This window comes from Lipotes vexillifer, unplaced genomic scaffold (genome assembly GCF_000442215.2).
Source record: "Lipotes vexillifer unplaced genomic scaffold, Lipotes_vexillifer_v1.1 scaffold478, whole genome shotgun sequence".
In the NCBI taxonomy this organism is placed as follows: domain Eukaryota; kingdom Metazoa; phylum Chordata; class Mammalia; order Artiodactyla; family Lipotidae; genus Lipotes; species Lipotes vexillifer.
Window position 1 is genome coordinate 724,588 of NW_006779682.1, and position 7,684 is coordinate 732,271.

The window sequence follows — 7,684 nt, forward strand, 5'->3', positions numbered from 1 at the left end:
ACAAGGACACCCAAAATCTCACTGATGGTTCTCCTCTCCCATCTGTGCTCAGACCTTAGCCTGCAGAACAGGACTCCAAGGACCACCCTAATCACACCCTTTCCACTGCGTCTCAGCCAGCCCTACCATCCCCGAGGTCTCACCTCTCATCCGAGGGAACTCCATGGGCAGTGGACAGCTGCCCTGTGGTTTTGAGTGGGAAATACAGCTTCCTGGTTGAATTCCTCTATGGTTCTTCTCTGAGAAAATAGACCCTTTCCCTCTGAATCTGGCTGGTTCAGACACTCCCATCCTGACCTGAAAGTCAGGCCACTTGGAGAAGCATCAGTAGCCCCTTTACTCTGCCCCCAGGAGATCCCAGGCTGAGAGGCACGGATGAGCTTATGAGAGAATTTAAACCCCTGGAGCTCAGAGAAGGGACGACTTCTCTGACAGCCCCTTCTGCCACCTCCAAGGAATTAGCTGTTGGAAGGTCTTTTCTAGGGGTAAAGATGGTGAAGTTACTAAAACTCAGGAAAGTTTACCGCTGAGTGACTAACTTGGGTTTTTTTCCTGCAGCTATTTTATCTCTTATCACTTTCGCTTTTTAGAACTCGGGAACTGTCTCCATTTGTACGAAAAGACAGCGATAAACACAATCTCAGATGAATATTTATGCCGCCTTGCTTGTCGCCCTGTGACCAACAGATACGCCAGTCAGCCTTCAGAAGGGGGTGGGGGGGATGGGAGAGGCAGGAAACAGGAATATTGTGTTCCCTCGATGCTGAGTGTCCGATTGTCACCACAGGAGGCGGATCAATGGGGTTATTGTTCATCTTGGGGTCTCCAGTAAGACCCAGAGGCTGCCTCAAAGTCCTGCAATTAAACTGTGAGAAGCCCCTGGAGCTCCCCCTTTGCACTTTGCTCTGGCTTTCCCTGCACCACCCTCTCCCGCAGCCCCCATAGGATGGTTTCCTTCCTTCCGCGTCTTCATTACCTCTGCTGAAAAGACAGATCTGGTGGAAGTCTGTGACTTGCTCTGTCACCCCAAATGTTAGCACCCACCTCAGTGAGGGGATCCCCCAGGGAAACACCTCCAGCCATGAGCCTGGCTCTGCTCACGGGGAACGCGAAGACCTCACTCCGGTGAGCTGCAGGGGCTCGTCGGGGCTGGGGTCCTTTGCCTTCAGTCTGTCTTTATTTTTTATTTTAACTTTTTATTTTATATTAGAGTATAGTTGATTAACAACGTTGTGAAAAGTTCAGGTGTGTAGCAAAGTGATTCAGTTATCCATATACATGTATCTATTCTTTTTCAACTCGTTTCCCATTTGGGTGGTTACATAATATTGAGCAGAGTTCCCTGTGCTTTGCAGTAGATCCTTGTTGGTTATCCACTTTAAATATAGCAGGATGTACGTGTCAATTCCAAATTCCCTAACTATCCCTCCCCCCCTCCACCCTTCGCACTGGTAACCGTAAGTTCCTTCTCTAAGTCTGTGAGTCTGTTTCTGTTTTGTAATTAAGTTCATTTGTATCATTTCTTTTTAGAATCCGCATATAAGCGATATCACAGTCCGTAGGTCTCTAGATGCTCTTTGAGAGCAATGAAAATCGTACAAAGGAGAGTGGATAGAAACTGCATTTTCAGGCAGGGTATTTGAGGTCTTCCCCCCGGCTCAGGCACGTCGCTGCCCGAGGATCATTCCTTTTGGGGGAGGCATTGCTTTCCCCTTGGGACCATATCCTGGGAGGGAGTGAGCTCATGGGAAAGCTGCTCACCGGACCCAGGACCTGGGAGCCTCGGTGTCAGACACCTGAGCCTGCGTCTGACTTGTCACTCTCTGGCCGTGTGATCTCAGCTAGGCTTAGGCTTCTGAAAACCCGAAATCCAGCCTGGATTTCTCTTCTGCGACAAGCGGCGGCCACAGCCAGGACCCAGCGGCCAAGTTCTTGTCTCTCGCGTGGAGCAAGGTCTCAGGAGACCGCATGAGGACCGTCCAGTGACAAGCTGAAGACCACTAGGGACCCACTGGGGCAGGTGCCGTTTGTTTGGACTATTTTCTAATTCGGGGTTTTTTTGGACAACTCCGCTAGGTTCATATTAACTGGTAGAAAACCGTGAGTGATGCAAATGATTCTATCTGGTCACAACACAGTTGAATTTTGTCCTGTAGAGATGCTAAGAGTTTATCAACCAACAGATCACCCCCCAAGGGGAGAGTATTATTGTGCTATGGAGCCATGTGCGATGCAGCAGCATTATCCCAGCACGCCTTCTGTCACAGACCTCAGTCCTTCATTCCTTCTGTTCTTTTGGAACCAGCTTTACTGTCCTGGCTATTGAGATCGATAAGTCATTGACAGATGCTCATCTTTTATGAGTCATACCTTTGGCCATTAAGCAGTTCTACCTCCTGGAGGCATCCTTCTCTGCTCTCATTCTGTCCCACCGGCCCTGCCTCTTCCATCTCCTTGTGGATCCCTCCTTGTGTCACCTTCCTTCTCCTCCCAGTCACACTCACCCCACAGGAGATCCATCCAGTCCCAGAACCTGACTGACCTATATGCAGCTCCAAATTTTCTCTCTCTCCAGAATGGACCTCTCCCCAAATTCTCAACCTGTATACTTGCCCTTATGTCTTGTGAGCATCCCAAGTTTACTTATTTATTTAAACATCTTTATTGGAGTATAAGTGCTTTACAGTGGTGTGTGTGTTTCTGCTTCATAACAAAGTGAATCAGCTGCACATATACATGTATCCCCGTAACTCCTCCCTCTCGCGTCTCCCTCCCACCCTCCCTCTCCCACCCCTCTAGGTGGTCACAAAGCACCGAGCTGATCTCCCTGCGCCATGTGGCTGCTTCCCACTAGCTATCTACCTTACATTTGGTAGTGTATATATGTCCATGCCACTCTCTCACTTCGTCCCAGCTTACCCTCCCCCCTCCCCGTGTCCTCAAGTCCATTCTCTACGTCTGCGTCTTTATTCCTGTCCTGCCCCTAGGTTCTTCAGAACCATTTTTTTTTTTAGATTCCCTATATTTGTGTGAGCATACGGTATTTTTCTCTTTCTGACTTACTTTGCTCTCCGTCCACCTCACTACAAATGACTCAGTTCCGTTCCTTTTCATGGCCGAGTAATATTCCACTGTATATATGTGCCACATCTTCTTTATCCAGTCATCTGTTGATGGACACTTAGGTTGCTTCCATGTCCTGGCCATTGTAAATAGAGCTGCAGTGAACATTGGGGTGCACGTGTCTTTTTGAATTGTGGTTTTCTCAGGGCATATGCCCAGCAGTGGGATTGCTGGGTCGTGTGGCAGCTCTATTTGAGCACCCCAGATTTAATGGGTCCAAACTGAACGCCTGATAACCTGCTTCACCCCAAATTTGTTTCTTACCCAATGCAGCAGACGGCAATTGCACTCTTCTGGCTGTTCCAGCCAAGAGGACGCAGAGGGTAACCGAACACCCAACATGTCAAGGCTGAAAACAACACCATTTTATCGGCTCCATCACTCCGCGGCCGTGGCCCTGGCCTTTTCACTGTCCACTCTTTCTCGGACCCCAGAATCCTGCCTCTGGATCCCCCACTGCGCTCACATCCCACGCTCAGCGAGTGGGACGACCGTACTGGCTCCACTTTCAAGCCGGAACCAGAATTCAGCCTGTCTCATCATCTCCAGCACCATCCAGGCCCCCACCGCTCTGTCGCCCGTGTCATTGTATTAACCCCCATCTCCGTCCTGGCCTCCTAGGTGCCTTCGCCCTTTTATTAACGTGATTCTCTTACTAGCCCTCTGCTCCAAGCCCCCCAGTGGCCTCCAGCTTGAAACAAAGCCAAAGTCCTTTCAACAAAGCCATAGATCCATCATTTTCAAATGGTACTGAGCATGTGACATCAAGTGGAGAGCCTGCAAGCATCCAGGTTCCTGAGGGCATCTCCCCTACCCCCACCCCCCGAGATTCTGCTGTGGTAGGTCTGGGTTGGGCCTGATAACCTGCATTTCTACCAAGTTCCCCGGGTGACGCTGCTGCTTCTGGGCCTTGCCCTCCATGATCCATTCTCCCTGGTGGTGTCTGTTACATCTGTGGCTCCCCATGAACCACACTGCCTCGTGTGGTCCCCTTCTCTTCAATCTGGCTGGCCCTGTGACCCACTGGAACCGATAAAATGTGACAGAAGTGGCCATTTGTGGGTCTAAGCCTTAAGAAGACATGGCAGCCTCCACTTTGGCACTTCTGGGTGCTCTGGGCCACCACACAAGAAGGCCAGCTCCTCTGCCTGAGAGCTACATGGAGAGAACGAGAGAGTCCACAGAAGGGAGAGAAAGGGGACCACATGGAGAGAGGAGCCCAGCCAACCCACACCCCTGTTCTGGCTGGCCCCCCGTCTGACATGCCAGCTAAATGCAGCCACACCAGGACCACAGCAGAAGATCCACCCCCCACCACCACCCAAGCTGAGCCCAGCCCAAATTGCAGACTCTTGAAAATATAAAACGGACGTTGTTTTCGGCTGTGAAGTTGTCGGTGATTTGTCACCCTCTGCTCCCCTCCCATCTCAGCTCCTACTGCTGTTCCCTCCAGTCACTCCCCTCCAGCAACACTGGCCTTTTTACTGTGTCCCAAACACCATCAACATGATCCTGCCTCAGGACCTTTGCACCTGCTGGCCTCCAGGCTGGACTTCTCTTCCCCCAGTTAGGGGCTTGGGGAGCTCCTCACCTCCATAGTTCTCTGCTCAAATCGCACCTGAATGTCCAATTTAACATTGTGGCACCCTCCCAAACAATCCCCTCCTTCTCCCAGCTTCCTCTTTCCCAAGGGACTTACCTCCACCTGACATATGACAGATTTACTGCTTGTTTGTATGTGTCTGTCTCTCCCACAAGAATGTGAGCTCTGTGAGGTGCTGCCTTTCTTGGGGTCTAGAGCAGTGCTGGGCACACTGCAGGCACTGAGCTAGGAAGTATTTTAGGGAGGAAAGAAAGAGGAAGGAAGGAAGGAAGGAAGGGGGGAGGGGGAAGGAGGGAGGGAGGGAAAGCAGGTTCGCTTCACAGGTTGTTATAGAAAACGTCTGGCAGGTTGCCCAGCAGATCATAGAAGGACCCATAAAATAAAGTTCCCTGTTCCATAGACTTCCCTCTCTAATAAGTGAGGCAAGTAGTATGAGAACAGAGGTGGTGGAGGCAGATGAAGAGCTGGAAGGGCTGGAGGAGGGGGCAGAGCACTGAAGTTGGGCTTGAACCACGCTGGATTTTTCCTGGGGCTGGCCGGGCCCCAAACCCTGGCCCTCATCCTGAAAGGTGTCAGAAGCTGTCTCCCCTGTCCTTTGCAAACCCAAGGCTTCTCCTGTATCACAGCTGGCTTGTGGACCTGGGTTCAGGACTGAGAGCAAGAGGACGAAAGCCCACAGCCCCAGGAGCAAGGGCCCTCCTAGAGCCCCCAGTCCGGCCACATTAGGCAAGGCCTGGCGCTGATAGGTGTAGGGAGTTTGGGACAAGCCCCTTCACTTCTGACGTCCGGAGCCACGGTTCTCAAACTCCATGCACGAGGGATCCCTGGGAATTTGTTCACACACGGATGCCTGGGCTCTCCCAGACCCTAATCCAAAAGGGCTGGCCCAGAAATGTGCGTATTTTAAACAAGGCCCCGGCGGTTCTGAAGCCGGTGGTCCCTGGACCACCCCTTGGCTCCCAGGGCGTAGTCCTGAACCCACAGTGCGCGGTGGGCAAGGAGCCACCCGGATCCTCAGCTTCTTCTCTCCTGGCTCGACTTTCCTCAGGAAACTGCCCCCAGCTTTGGATGCTTTCTTCTGGGCCCACATATGGCCACCGGCATGATGTCCTGAGCAGAGAAAATCCGGGAATCCGAGAGGGGGAGCGTCATCCCCCTGTGTCTGTCCTCTGACGCCCTCACCCCTGCAGAGGAGCGGGTGGAGTGTAGATCAGGGGTGATGAGAATGAAGAAAGGCCTGCGGGGGATGAGTAGGGCAGGACAAGGGGCTCCTGCGAGAAGCAGGGCACTGTCACGCATGTACCTTCCCAGGTGAGTCTTGTGCTCTGCTGCCCGACTGGGAACTAAACGCAGGTCTGAGTTCATCTGCGTGTCTCAGCACCTACCATAGGCCTGCCAGCTTCAGCCTTGGGTGTGGGGCAGGGGTTCGAAGGATGGATGGATGGTTGCTAATTGGGGTAGATGGGTGGATGGATAGATGAATGGATAGGTGGTTGATTGGTTAGGCGGGTGGATGGGTAGATGGGTGGATGGATAGATGAATGGATAGGTAGTTGATTGGTTAGGCGGATGGATGGGTAGATGGGTGGGTGGATGGGTGGAGGGATGGGTGAGTGGGTGGATGGATGGGTAGGTGGATGGATGGATGGATAGATGGATAGGTGGATGGGTGGGTAGGTGGGTGGATGGGTGGATAGATGGATGGGTGGATGGAGAGTGGATGGGTGAATGGATGGATGAATGGATAGGTAGCTGATTGGTTAGGCAGGTGGACGGGTAGATAGATGGGCGGATGGATGGATGGATAGATGGATGGTTGGTTGTGTGGGTGAGTTGATGGATAGGTGAGTGGAGACAAGGATGGATGGATGGATAGTTGGTTAGTTGGATGGGTGGGTGGGTGGATGGATGGATGGACCACCTTTACATCTCTGGCTTGAGGTTTAGACGCTGCTCCCCAGGGCTTTGCACGTTCTGTTTGGCTGGGGTCCCATCATTTTGGAGGCAGAATGCTTGTTGTGGAGAGTCTTAAGCTAGGAGGGAAAGTGTGAGAGTAACTTGCAGGTGAGACAAGAATGAGACAGGGATTGTGGGGAGTGGAAAGGGGGACACAATAGCGAGCAGGACAGAGAAAAGAGATTGAGAAGGAAGACGAAAACTGTGGGAAGTAAACTGAGTCTGGCAGCTTTGAAGGTGAGCCAGTTGCAAGCCCAGTTACTGCTAATAACACCTGTAGCTCCTCGGTGCCGTCCTCCTGGGAGCTCAAAGCCTTTTACCGATAACTATGAAACTGCACGGCCTTCCATCGAGGGAGATACTGTTATTACCATCATCACTGTTTAATAGGCAAGGAGACCTACAGAAATGGAGGGTCTTGCCCAGGTCATGGGCAGCTCAGGAGGGATGGAGCCGGGCACGCAGGAAAATGGTCCCTCTGTTAGCAGCCGCCTCCCAGACCAGGTGAGTTGTGTGGTCTGCCTGACCCAAGCTCTCGGACAGCACCCGACCACGTGCTCCAAAGAATTAGTAAGTCGCTGGGTCTCAGGACACACTGTGAGGTCACAGATGTTACCAGCCTCGTTTTCAGGCAGAGGACACCCTGACTCTTCCTAAGTCCCTCGATGTGTCAAGGCTAGAACTGGCACAGGGTGAATCTCAGGACTCGGGGGGAGGCCACGGTTTGTTTTTGGCAGAAAAAAGCACCCCATCAGGCGAAGCCGCGGCTCAGAAGATGTGCAGGGCTGGCTCTCTCCTCCTCTCTCGGCCGCCTCCACTTGGGGCCTCTAGCCCCTTGCTCCCGGCCTCAGCTCCTCAGCTTCCCCCCTACCCCCTCTGATGGGCGTCACTCCTCCCAGCCTTCTCTTACACATCCCCTGTGCCTCACTGGCAGGGCTGAGGGGTCTAGAGGTCAGGAGGCGGGTGGGGAGGCATTCCTCAGGCCTGAGTCAAAGAGATAAA